The following is a 14668-nucleotide window of genomic DNA, read 5'->3' on the forward strand; positions in this document are numbered from 1 at the left end:
GAGGTTACAGAAGAAACCGTTGCATTTCTTAGCCTTTTCCCTCTCTGGATTTTGCCAGCAAACAGCAGTGGGCCAGAGGCCACTGAGATAGGCTCCACATGGAATCCCAGCAGCTCTCACCAGGAATGAGGACCCAGGGCAGGAGCTTCAGAAAAGTTAGGAGTTGTTTTAATTCCCCTTTTTTTTTTTTCCTTGTATTGCTGAGGGAGTTTGTCTCAGCCGTGTTTATCTGGTGTGGAAGAGGAAGCTCGCAGGCAGCATGATGCATGGGCGGCGAGTGTCGGCATGAGGTCATGGCGAAAGGGAACAGAGCCTGGCTGTGTCGCATGAGCTGGGGAGGGAGCTGCTGTGGCGCGGGACGGCCACTTTATCAATTAGGTAATGTCTGGGGGAGATTGGGGGGGAATTTCATTACATTGTGTTGGGCCGTGCCGCTGATGTGTTACCAAACATCTGCAAGGTACCCTGTAGTTTCTTGGGCAGCACAGGCTCAAGCCAAATCCTGCTGCCACGACTGAGCAGAGGAAAGGGGTGGGGAAAGGGAAGAGTGATAACTTACCTCCAAAACAAACTCCAGGAGGGCTCTGCCTTTGATGGAATTCCCATTGAGGCCTGGGGGAGAAGCTCATCTTTGCATTGTGCAATGGAGATGATTGGATGAACTGTTCATGTATGCTCAGCTATCCCAGCCTGTTGCACATACCCTTGTTGAGCAGGTATCTTTGGAAAGCCAACTAAGAGCCTTTGTAAAGTCTTGGGGATTTCTGCCCCACTCATTTCTACCTTTTGAGAAAGACCAAAAAGCTAAGAGACATGTGAAAAGCAACATGGAAACAGTGGTGCCAGCCTTCCCTTTTAAGGGAAGCTAGCGATTTGAAAGCAAACTTAGTGCTAAGGGCCAGCTCAACATTCTGATATCTCAGAGCCACCATAAATAAATGACCTAGTTTTCCCAGTGCTCCCATTAGAAAGGCCTGTAAGCAGTCCTCCACTCACACACAAGACAACATGCATCTCTCAGGGATGGTGCAGTCACCACAAGCTGCCCCACCGACAGAAAGTGTCAGGTGTCCATTCACTGAAGAGTGTGCCCTGTAGATGTTTCTAGCTTTGAAATCACATCCTCGGGGGAAGCAGCAGAGGAGTAGAGCTTACCCCGCTGGTTCCTGATCCCAGTGAGCACTGGGATCTCCAGGCTCCCTGCTGTATGTATTGACTCCCAGGAGTGATAAACAATGCTTCACAAACACAAGCAAAGCAATGTGCCCTCACCCAAGAAGCTAGGAAATTGCTTAAGTTACACATTTTGTTTCTGCAAGCACAAGGAGAACACGTTTTCCCTCCTCCTGAGTGACAGTGGGTGCCCAGGAAGCGCCTGGGGGCTATAAAGGGGCTGGTCCTGCTCCCACTGAAATTCAGCATAAATCAGGATTAGCTCTGTGGCATCTGGGGAGCTGCGCCAGCAGGGAGCTGACGCGAGAGGGAAATCAGGCCCTGTGGAGCAGGCTCCCCGAGTGACATGTTTATTCCTGCCAAGCTCCCATCTTTTATCCCCTAAACAGAGCAGCCTGGTAAGCCCCTCTAAGTCTCTGGTATGCTAAACTGATATGGAAGCCCTGCTCTCACTCTGCTGGGAGGCAATGCGGTGGAAAGGGACAAGGACTACATGTTTCGGCATTGCCAGCCAAGGCTTTCACTGCCCATTCAAGCACCCAGAGGTGCCCTGCCACGAAGTCAGTTTTTTTTTCAGACCCCAGGTGCTATCTGCAACCTCCTGATGGAGAGGGAAGGAAGGAGGGGAGGGCAATGGAAAACTGCTGATCAGGAGAAATGCAGCCCTCCTCGTCCTCCCTCCTCCCCTTCTCGCCTGGGAGCAATTGATTTAGGAGCTTTTCTTAAGTAAAAATTTCATCATGAAAGAGCTCTCTTCCTAGAGCAGCTGAGAAATTGTCTCTCCCCCCTCTCTCTTATTTATGTACATATATATGAATGTTTCTGTTTTGGAAGAAGCACCTATCCTGACCCAGGTGGCAGGAACTCAAATTAAGGGGTTTATTTGCTACCCTTCCCTGGAAAACAATAAGCAGTTTTCAGGCTTAAGGTATCAGAAAAAATTACTAGAGCATCACTGCCAATATTTGAAAATTTATCATGATGGATTATAAGGAATAATAACCTTGATCTTTCCTCTGAGCCTGGAAGGCGTGCTTAGGAGACAGCAAGTAGGATTCCTAGTGTTTCCAGATTACAACTTCAATAAAAATCAAGGAAATCCACAGGATAATGGCTACCCTTAAAATCCATGGTATTACTGACATAAGTCTTGCGTTGCTTCTGAATCCATGCTCATCTTTCTAGACTTTAAACACAGGATATAAGAGCTGTGTCCTGATTCTTGCTCTTGTGAGTGGACACCTGGGCAGGGCCATTCTGAAGAGCACACGTTTCACCATGATACTGAGGGACTCTACATTCTCTCTCATGGAGTGTTTTGTATGGTCAAGGCCTCAATGCTCTGTGTTGCACCATGATAATTAAAATATGTTTCTAAAAATTCCTCAGAAAAAAAAGTAACTCCTGTTTGAAAAAAAAAAAAACAGGTCAAACTTAAAAGCGAGTCCAAGTCTACAGAATGTGAAGGCATTGGAACTTTCTTCAGGAACTAGGGAAGTCTTGCCACTCATAGAAAACTACCCACTGGGTCACTTCTGGAGACTTTGAATATTCAACATGTTAATACTGAGATACAGAGACCTTACCCTGAACTAGATATAGTTACAGGAGTTTTCATTAGAAAAATCTCCATATAGAACATTTTGTGGTTTTCTCTTTGGTTCCCTTGGAAAATGAAGATAATTTAAACTGCGGTAAGATCTTCTTTCCCTTATCTTCTGTGGATTTCCAGTATTAGTCTAGGAGGTGAGTAAAAAAGCATGAATTTTTTTTTACCTATTTAATTTTATTTGTTGTTCTTTTTTTTTTTCATTGAAAGATGAGTCAGGGTATTAATTCTGATTCCCTGAAGAGAAAACATTTTAACTGTTCAAAGATGTTAAAACTGGAAATGTTAGTTTCTTTGTTGAACCTTATGTGAAAACTTTATGTAATTATCTGCTTTTCTATACTAAAAATAATAATCAAAGCAAAGACCTCAAGAAAGGTAAGTGTGTCTTTAATTAATACCATGGAACAAACAGCTTTCAAAATACCAGGTAATTTCAGAAGTTTTGGAAGATGAACAATTTAACTGAACAAAGAATATTTCCTGAAAGAATTCATTGTCATTTAAAGCCAGATTTGTAAGGAAAGCATGCTATTGAAAATGGCTTAACTCGTAAGATTTGTGTACAAAACACAGACAAAAAATGCACCATTTTGTCAGTAACTGCTATTTTAAGAAAAAACAGTACTACCTAATTTATACAAGTCATTCTGCCTCTGTAGATGATCATGCAAATGTATTCTGCTTTTTTATGAGAGTTTAAATGAAGATGAAATTTCAATATCTGACCTGTAGGTTTCCTAGAAATTAACTATTTAACAGCTCTTTACTAATGCCTGGATATTAATGCCAGAAGATATCTGGAAATATTGCAGAGTACCCTTTTTCCAAAGCTTGGAGGCCTCTTTTCCCTTGTGTAGGACAAAAATAGTGACAGTGGCTGTAGTGACATCCCTGCACAGCCCTTTGGCTGTAGCCTGCTGGGGTGAGCACATGCAGGTTTGGAGTGCACTTAGTCACTACTTACTTAATGCGTATTTATTTAAAATGATATTCTTTTGTAAACTTTCCTGGCAGTAAATTCATTAGTTGAACTAATTGAGGAGATTAAACATAGAAGGACCATGATACAGCAATTCACTAATGAAGAATCATGTTAAGGGAAGAGTCTGATCTCCTTTCATGATGAAGTATCAACTCTGTGGGATATCAGCTCCCAGAAAACAAGCTAAAAGGGACTGCAGGGCTGCTCACCCAGCCAGATATTGACCGAGACCCCAGGGACCAGGAGGACGAAAAAGAGACATGTTAGAAGAAAGTAATAGCATTTGGGAATGGCAGTTCAGGAGATAGCTCAGAAGAGATGGATGATAGTCTAAAAGTCTGCCTGAAAACCAGCCAGGAGTAGATACATATGTCTCTGGCATGGCTGCATGGGCAGGGAAAGGAACTTGTAAAGGTAAAAACTAATGTTTTGGGTTGTTCTTTTTTCCAAAAAATTGTTCTCTTTCTTATCAAATTAAAAATCAATATTAATACTTGTTTTCAAATACTACATTCAAAATTTGGAATTAATGGGGGTTTCTAAAGTTTTAGAGAGAAAAGAAATCATAAAGAAGAGAAATTTGGGGACTTGTATAATTTTTTCAAGAGATGGGCCAAGAGTCCCTGTGCTTCACAATTAACTTGGTTCTATTTTAAGCTTTCTTTAAAAACTTTGTCATTAGACCAGAATCAATGATATTTTCTTTTTCTCTGTCCTCCTGGAACCTAGGTTTCCTGAAGAACATCTTTCACTTGCAGTACTCGCATGTTCTATTGCAAACTCTTATATTTGATCTTTCCTTGAACTCCACAGGAACCATGTGGAGTTCAGAAATACTGCTGACAATGATGAAGCTGAATCACAGAAAGGTTTCCAGAACCTGGATCACAATTAGCTGTGCTCTGGGCTTAAGAACAGTTAATACAGACATCTCAGAATAAATATTTCTTCATCAACATACAATACACAGTTTGCATACACAGAAAGAAAGAAAGCAGTACAGAAGCAGTTGATAAACAATTCCTTGCTATCTGCTGCAAGGGAATTGCTTGTAAGACCCCAAAGACCACCCCATCATTGCTTTCTAGACATGAGTGCTTCTTCTCCCAGCCTGGTGTTGCTTACTAGGAAGCAATTAGAGATTCCTCTGTGTCTGAGGGCAAGTGTGAGCTAGAATATACAAAATGCCATGCCAAACCTGTGTCCCACCTGACTGAGAAGGAATATCTTCTCCAGGTGTTTGTATCAACAGCCATCACCTGTAGGAAATCTCTCATCCAAAGGGATGGAGAAGGCCTCCCCTGCACAGGTGCTGGCCAGGAAGAAAAGGCTATAGGAAGCTTTTGGTGAGCAGCCTTTGCCTTGGTGTTTTCTGAGAACCACTTTTGGTACTCTGTGGAGCTGGATAGCGAGGTGTCTGTCACTTGCTGTGCACAGTGAATTGCTGTGATGGGTTAATTTGCCCCTTCTGGGTATGAGCACCATGACTGACAGCAGTATGTTTGCTGGGCTCCTGCTTGCTCAGGACACTCTGGTATATTGTGTACATGCCTGGTGTATATTATTCTCCTATGCTGCTACCATAGCTGAACAGAAATGGTAACACCAGTGTGTTATTGTCCTTGGCCCAGACTTGGTGCAAGTGCTAATGGCCACCTAAAGTGTAGAAAAATAATAAATGGTCCTTGAAATGTTACTTGCCTGCTGCCCTCAGAGATGGGAAGCTCTCTTGCCTACAACCCTTTAATTAGTGTGCTATTGAATACTCAGGTTAAGTTATGCCTTTGGCAACCTTACTTCGGTCAAATTAATTCTTCTTAATTTAAGTTATTTTTTATACAATGAAGACCTGAAACTTCTGCTAGGCCCTCGCAATCTGTGTGAAACTTGCTGGTGCTAGGTAGGACAACTGTGATGTTAGTTATTTTCTGTGGTGGTGTTTGGATTCTTTAACCCTTAAATAAAGCTAAATTTCAAGAAGAGGATAATATATTATCTATTTCCAGAATATATATCCCTCTTTCTAGAATTTCATGTAGTCCTTTGCCTTCCTGGCCATATCTGCCCATGCCTTGAAATGCTTTTGCCTATTGGCTTGTGCGTGTGCGTGCACATATGCCTGCTGCAAATTTTTGTGTGTGCATATTTATATCTTGGTGGCTGTGTTGCCAAGGAGCTCTGAAAGAAAGCAGAGCTGAGATAACTTCTAATCCACCTTTCTGTGATAATGTGGCGCAAGTGAAAAAAACCAGGGGTCTTTCTCTGCTCTAGGCTTGGTAGGCTGGGGCCTTTAACAGGCACTTGGGACTTTGCTCTTTCTGTCTCAGGGTTAGTGCTTGGCAGGCGAGAAAGCAAGTATCTGGGCAAATGGAAACTGTAGGCCTTTGCCTGAGGAAGTCTTAGAAACTGAATGAATGTTTCTGATTGGGCCCGAGCAGATGGCAACTGTCCTGTTATCTGTGCCTTCTATCAAAGTGCTCTGTTTAGTTTTCCTTGTCCCTTTTGGAAAAGGGGTCACAGAGTTGGGGTTGCGTGAGTCCTGCCTGGATGCTGTTGCTTCCCTGGTTGAGAAGAGAGATGGACATGAAATGATTGTACCATCCCTCCGTAGTTTTTCAGACATGGAAATCCCTGTCCTTGTTTCCTGTTCCCCTGGAGGGTCTCTGGAGCGCTTGCAGAGGCAGCAGGAATCCAAAATAGGAAATGACCTCCTGGTCCTTTCTTTCAGCACAGAATTTTGTTGCTTTTGCTCAAAGGAGAGCCCGAACTTTCCCTATCTGGCAGAATGTCCTGGCTGTTGGACCTTCCTATAGTTTTGTGATGATCCTCTCTGCTTCTCAGAAACTCTTCTTTTGAGTTAAGACAGTCATACTCCAACTGCAATGCCTGATGCTTATCCAACACCCTGCTAAAAACAGGTTGGTTTTTGGAGTTGGCATCGTCTGAAGAAAAGAGTTCTTCATAGCAGAATTCCTGACTTGGCTCCTGCCTTTGTTACTTTTACATAATATGGTATGCTTCTTGTTAGCATGGACTTGCAGAGCTGTTTTGCTGGTATTACCCTTGTGCAGCAAATAGAAAGAGACAGTTTGACAGAGAATCTTTGGGGGATATTAATTTTTCATTTTGACAAGGGTTTCAATTAATTGTGATACTCTTCTTCATCTTCTGGATATTATGAATAATGGGCCAAATGTTCCCATGGTGTAACTGCATTAATGACCTCAAATAAGATGTAAACATACGCACCATAATTTGAAGTTTTGTCATCCATAGGCTTTTTAGGATGTTCAGTGCTTTTGCCTTTTCCATCTCCATTCGTTGTCTGGCTTGGCTTTTCAGAGTCTTATTAGACTATAAAGATAGATCTAGAATATGGAATGCACACTTGGCATCTAACTTGTAGTGTTGCTGATAGGATGATATGTTCTGTAATTTAATGCTTTTGAATGGATGGATGCCAGTAAAAAGGCAAGGCATCCATACTGGTCACTTTATCCTCAATAAAAATGTAAAGCAAATAGCAAGCACAGGTGACAGTTCTGTTGTAAAAGCTTAGATTAAAAGACATCAGAGACTAATTCTGCCACTTTCTGACGTTAGGGCATTTAATTTTGCAGCCTTTTGTTTCTGCTGTGACATTTAGGTTGTAGCTTCCTACCCATATAACATTTGCAACATATTGAGAATACTAAAATGGGACCATGGTTCTAGCAATAGCTAAGATCAAGACGTAGCTTATAAGAGGTTAGAGTTCTATTATTGCTATTAGACTGCAAGGGGCATCCTCTGTGCTGACTCCAGGCTCCAGAACACCAGCGTGTCTTTCTTTTCACCTCCTGTTACAAAATTGCTCTTCCCAGCTGCTGCTCTTCCCCGTTGATGTGTCCACATCTGCTTTTGTATCTCCTTTCCTATGTACTTTCCTCATTTATCTGAGCTTCATCTTCTTGTCTCCTTCCTCTTCTCTGCTTATTCACCCCTTTGCAGCTTTTCAGGCTGCTCTCATTCTTCTCTGCCAGAACATTATCAAGGGAAGCAGAGGGCACAACACAGGCAGCTGCTGTCAGCTCTCCTGTCTGGCTCCACGGAGACCCCAGATAGACAGGAGAAAAGAATAATTGCAACAAGCATTTCACTTGGCCCTTTAGCCCTGGGATATTCTGTGGAGACAGCCTAATCCAGTTGAATGCAAGAACTGAGGGAGGTTAGAGCAAGGGACCATCAGGGATCTTTGCAGACAAGCTAATATGTTCCAGCTGAACATTTGTGAGCATCAATTCATTTTTGTAGAGGCTTTGGATATGGGCAGAAGCAGAAAGCACATTCTTGATGAGATGACAAGCTACTTCCCAGATGCTAAGCCTCCACTCTCAAGCACAGGAGACCACAGAGCTCTGCATGTGGGGGAGAGATACCCCTTTAACAACTCTCTATCACCAAATTATGGTTAGGGGAAGTTTTACCTGAGGTGAGTGCACCAAAATATTTCAGGATGATGAGTCAATATTGCTAGCAAAGTTAGATTCCTGCTAGGAAGGCAGCCTGTGTACAACTACTAATACTGCTTATGGGAGAATAGGAGATTTATTACCATTTTTGTTAAATTCTCTCTGCTTCCTTGTGGTTTTGATAACAGCCCCTTCTCTATCATATACACTCCTTGGATCTTCTGTATTTCTATTTTTGAAGAACATTTAACATATTTCAAAACCAGTCCCCTGATTCACACCTTCAGACACTAAGCAAATGATGCAGCTCCTCTATGCCCCTTCACAAGACCACAGTGCTGCTTGCCTAAACAATGCTGGGTTCCCTTTCTCCTGTGACTGATGCACAGCTCTTGGGACATGACCCGCTCCTGCCTGGTAGCCTCTGAGACCACGCTTGTCCTGCTACTCTCACATGGAGCTGTGGTGGTGGTGACTTGATTCCTACCTTGCAAGTACTTGAGACTCTCTTCTCAATTTTGATACCCAAAATTGTCTCTTCATGGTGCTCTGCTATTCACTCATCATAGGATGAGTGAATTTTTGTGGTGGATATTACAGGATAAGAGAAAAGGTGGTGTCATGTGTCACTTGAGCTGAGTGTTTTGCTAACCCTTATGTTGGCTTGGACATACAATGAGGGGCTGGAAGAATCTTCTCCTTCCACTTCAGAAGTCCCTCTCTCTGAAAAATGTGTCCTTCTCAGGGATTCCCACAGATAGCTACAGCCATCATGATCTTTGTAGGGCTGTGAAATGCATTGGTGTCACTCTACTATCCAGGTCAAGGATGCTGTGATACTGGAGGGTCAGATTTGGAATCAGGGTTCTCCCTTAGCATTTCATTCTCCAAATGTGTTTGCTTTGCTCATGGTTTATGAGATGGATTCTAGACCACAAAAACTTTCTAAATGGAAATCCTGAGTGTATGAGTATCTCTTGAGCTGCATTAAGGGCCTTTTATATTGCATTGGTGTCTAAGCCTGCTCTGTACTTGTTCAACAGAGAATGTTTTTTCTTTAAATAATTGTCCTCAGAATCTGACTTGAGTAGAAATAAATGTGTGTAGAGTCAGTAGGTGTTGTGAGAGGAAGGGCAGAGCCTTTTTTTGCCATAGATCCTCTGGCTTCCTCCAGACTGATGTTCTGGTGATACAAAAAAATAACAAGTAACTGAGTGGGCAAGGTGTTCAAACATGAGGAAAACCATAGTGAGAAAGGGTTTTGGACTGTCATAACTGTACTATGAAGTGAATAAAGTAAAACCTGCATGCTTGAGGAGAGGACTTTAATATGAAGTGATACATGCCTTTAGCAGAGTGATTCCAAAGTCCATTCAAGAAGACAAAATGCTCAGATGTAGAAGAATGAAAAATGTAGTGTGCACGTGGCTATAGAAAATGTTTTTGCCGCAGCTGAGTAGTTGTAGTAGTAGTATCATAAAGTAGAAAACAGAGAAAATATTACATACTTTAGACCCAGATGGGAGAACAGTACAATATTTATTAGAGGCTGGACACTGGATCTAGCTATAAAAAAAAGAAAAGCTCTCCTTGGAATTTGACATCTGCCTGGTAGCTGGATCCATTCCTGCTTTAACAGCCCACACAGAGTGACACTCTGCAAACACAACATTGTCACCTGAACAATTCACTCAACAGCTCGCTATGCTGTCAATCTCAGCAGACTCATTTCTCTTCTAAAAAAATTTTTTTTTATACCCCCTCATTTTTTTTCTTTTGTCTCCAAGTCTTTGTTGATGTTGACAGCTCATCCTTTGGCCATCATTCATCCTGGCTACTGCAAACTTTGGAGAAAATAAAAACCCTGCTCCCCTAATCAGATTAGAGGGCCTGCAAATTGAATTCAGCCCCTCTCAGTGTCCCCTCAGCTGGCTGTCATTAGGAGCAAAGGCTGGCCCTTGGCGGAGGTCCAAACACCAGCTAACTGAATTTGAGATGCTGGAGTCTTGACAGGCCAACGAAGGTAATTGAAGAGCTGTGGGGATCTTGTAAAATTTCAGGCAGTAGGGATTACACTGGGGGGATCTTTGGGACCCATCAGTAAAAAGGGACAGAACACTGAAAAGAAGCTCTCCTCATTGCTAAGACTGACACGGCTGAATAGAGGAAAAATATTAAAATGCAGAAATGAGGTTTTGGACTTTCCGACTTCTTTGCCCCCTTCTCTGCCTCTGTCTTGACTGAATGCCCAGATCCAAGCATCATTGATTGGTCGTAGCTCAGAAATGTCCGGAGGCCTTAGCCGTTCTATAAACATGCTGAATTAGTAAATGCTGTGTTTGAATAATATTGGTTCTTAAAATATTAAGAACAGAAAAGCAAGACTACAAACTCATGCTTAGACATATTTTCTGAAGTATTTTATCCTGGAGCCTATTAAGTCTGCTCCACATAACTTTACCTTCCAGTTCAAGTTGTCTTGCTTCAACTGAGACCAGCTATTTCACAGGATAACACCATGTCTTGATCACTGATGTCTCTCCTACCATTAGAATTTGCTAAATATACCAAGGCAGAGGAGAAACTCTTTTTAGCCAGTGTTCCAGTACTTAAGTAAGTAAGTACTTATCTTGGCAAAAATGTTTTGGATTTTATCCACGTGTAGAAAGGTTCTGATGGGGGAAACATTAATGTTCTGGTCTGTCAATACTTGTGGATTTGAGATGACTTTAGAAAATTGTTGCACCAGAGGATAGGCACCACAGATCCCATGGATATACCAGAGAAAGACTAACTTCAAAAGAGAATAGCTGCACCTAACTGGGCTCCTTGAGGTGTGTTATGCAGACTGTGGAAGAGAAGAATTCCACTGTAAAAATGTCAGGTCTTTCAAAAAGGTCTAAACTCCTGATGAGGCATATAGGTGGATCTGTCCTGGGCACAGGAGCATAGCACAAAACGTGCAGATGCCTTCCCTATCAGTGCACCTTCCCCTTTCAGAGAGGAGCAAGCTGATCCCAGCAGCTTGTACCCTTGATCTCTTTGATATTATAGTTATTGGTATATTGATTGCATCCTTGATTAGAAGCCCTCATGTTCATGGCTTTTAAAAGTCAGACTCTTCCCTCTGCACCATCACCCACGAGAAGGAAGTTTTGCAAAAGAAAACCACATTTCAAGGACTCCAGGGCTGACACACTCTCAGGACACTTCATCTGTTTCTCAACCCAAGCCCAGCTCTATGCCAGCTACACAGTTTAAGCTGAGCTACTGGTGCATATTTGGTCTCTCACCATTTAGCATTGTTATCAGCTGCCTCAGCCTCCCATCCATCATTCAAAGTACAGTTTAGGAAACCAGAATAACACAACATATATTACAGGCAATCTTCAGCTTCTGTAGCTTTGAATAGCCCTTGGGAAGGCAAAGGAACTATGCTCATTTAAAAGCAAAAAATAAAATAAATTTCTAAGATCTTGTTCTGTTCATGTAGCGTTATAAGTAGGACAAGAAGTGTAACCTGCTGCTGAAATTGTTGACCAAGGTCCAACTGCCCATAACTTCAGGTTATATCCCCTTCCAGTACTAAATGTTTGCTTTGGACTGGCTTAATATGATAATGGGAAATTTAAGAATTTTAGCTCTTCTAGTCATTTATGTGGAAGACCACATGATGCCACATGATATTCCCAGTGTGTGCTTCCTTGGGTCTTGCTGTGATTTATAAGAATTTTTCATTGTTCTTCTACTGATGGCTGCTGCTTAGCTGGGCATGTTCCTTGTGTACTGAATGGGAGCTGAGCAAGGTAACAGAGTTAAACACACTGTAATGTGTTCACCACCCATGGGCTGATTTAAGGGTCACAGAGTAGCCACAGTTCTGGCACTTCCCAACTTGTGAATGCTTAACTCCATGACCTGCCTTTTATGTCTGTTCTTTTCTATTTTTCACTTTGGGATGTGGGGTAATCTGTAGAGAGGAGATGAAAGGAGGAAAGAAACATGCAGGCTTATCAGTTGGAGAAGCTAACTCTAAAACAATTAGAAGTGTGAAGCGTGCTCTCTTTCAATAAGGAAAATTACTGGAACATCTCCATCTATTGTAGAACATCTGAATTTTCTAGGGAAAAGTTTTCATATTAAATTTTTATTCTGATTTAAAATTTGAATTAATTTTCTGTCCGAGTAATTAAAAGCAAAGTCCAGCTTGGTTTTTTGGGGCTTTTTAGGGGGGCTTTTTTTTGGGGGGGGGGGGTGGAGTGGAGTGGGAAGGGCAGGAATGGTGTGTATAACTGACTCTTTGCCATGGGTTTTGGGAGGAACATAGTTAACATGGAAGGTGCAGAAGCCATATAACCTTCTTAGTTACTAGAAACCAGCAAGGTACATTTTGGGCAGCTTTTAATGGTTGAAGGGGCAGAGAAGTCAAGCCTTCATCACTTAATCAACTGCCACCAAGAATTGCTGGGTTACATGAAAGCTGAATTCTCCTGAAGATTTACAATACAGATGCAGAGGGTTCTAGATAGTCCCAGGAGCTCATTGATTCCTCTTCATTCTGGTAGATCTGAAATCACTTCAGGATGATCACAAAGGTCTCAAAGTAAATTCAGGTAATCTCTTCTGTTGAGCGACAGCCATGCCCTTAAATTTTCCAAGTTTGAAAGCCTGAGATAAAGCATTATACAGAGTGATTTTCAGTACTTTAATATGAGTATGTGCTCCCAAACAGCAACATGGAATAATATCCCTGAGCTTATCACTGGACTTGAATGCACTGTATTTAAAAAAACCCAAAACACAGTTTTTAAATCCTCTGATACTCAGACTCCAGTGACACTGATAAACTAAATATGGATAGAGGACCCTTTCGTCTTGTCCAGGCCAGACCGTGTGACTTCAGACTATCAAATTGATGACCTCCATGCTCCTGATAACACTGCCTTCTCTAGGTCATACTATCCATCTAGATGAGCACATGTAATTAATACTTCCTTAGAAAAAAATATTTCAGTGACTACTACTTTTTATATAATAGGCTGCTGGGAAGATCCGTACTCACAGGATAGTACAAAAGACCATTTTTTCTTTTCCTAAACATCAGTATTTTTCTCTTCCAGCCTTCTCCATCTACCTACTTTTCAGTCTGCAAAGGGCAACAGCCCTTTCTATGATAGGAAACCATTCACCCAATCCATTACTACAAAAAATCCTTAGGAAATTGTTGGTCAGTAGTGGCCAAAGTTGAAAAGGGTGCACTGTATGTAAAGGAACTCAGAGGATAATGGCTTAAGTGGAGTTGCAGTGCCCCTGTGGAGCAGGGCTTCAGCCATGCAGAATGGAAATGCAATACCTGGCAGCTCCCTCTTCCTCTTGGACAATTGTCATATGTACACATCTACTGGTGTATATTCAGCTTGCTTTTTATCCTTGGTCTGGTTGAGATGTGTGAGATCTCTAGCTCAGGTGAGGTGAGTGCAGAGGCTGTGGAGGTGTCTGTGCTTCTGATTCTGCTTGTGGAGTTTGTTATTGTCCTGCAGTGCTTCTTATTCTATAAGATGTATTTCAAAATGATATTTGTCAAGAATCTGCCATGAAGCCACTTCAGCAAAAGTCACCCTTAAGAAGAAAACAAAAGTCACATCAGGGTTTGTCCTTGTTTTCTAATCTCTCTTTAAGTTTGTATCTTCTGCTTGCATTTTTGATCTTCTAAAACTTGAGGGGTATGTCCTCTTACTATACAACATTTCCAATAGGCAACCTCTCTAAAGTGGCCTTATGTCCGTTGTCTGTACAGCTGAGAGTGAGGCCTCACTTTGTGTAATGGTTTAATTATAATGTCAATGTGGATTCATTAGCATGACAGCTGTCACTGTAAATGGGTGAGCAGGGAGCCTTTTGGACCCCCTGAGGTCAGGGTAATTGATGTAGTGAACAGAATACTGTATTCACTGAACAATGGGATGGGTTTCCATTCTGACCTGAGAAGGGCAATCAGTGTAAGCAGGGGAATCGATAGCAGCTGAATTTTCATCCATGATCAGATTGATTCAGCCATGTTAACCTCCATGTGCAGATTATATTCTGCTGGAGCCTGGGTGACTTTAGCACACCCTGAAGCAGGACAGGCAAATGCTGATGCTTTCATTTTTAATATAAATCTTGAACAGACACAAGAGCAGCTGCAGTTTTGCTCCACCACTCTGATCAGAGGAAAAGGGGATCTGCCTGAACATCTGGAGGCAGTTCTTTATGTTTGTTTTGCCATTGCTTCCCCAGTTCTTACTCTTCTTGACATTTATTCTACAGTTTGTCTTCCCCTGCCAAGTATGCCTTTGGAAAATGAGCAATACTGTTGTATTAGCTAACAGCGCAGTATTGCTCATTTTCCTTAAAGGAACTTGCCCCATGGAGCAGCACCATATTTGTACTTCCTTTATGCGAGTCCTG

Source organism: Cyanistes caeruleus, chromosome 1, assembly GCF_971803275.1.
Source record: "Cyanistes caeruleus chromosome 1, bCyaCae1.hap1.1, whole genome shotgun sequence".
Taxonomy (NCBI): domain Eukaryota; kingdom Metazoa; phylum Chordata; class Aves; order Passeriformes; family Paridae; genus Cyanistes; species Cyanistes caeruleus.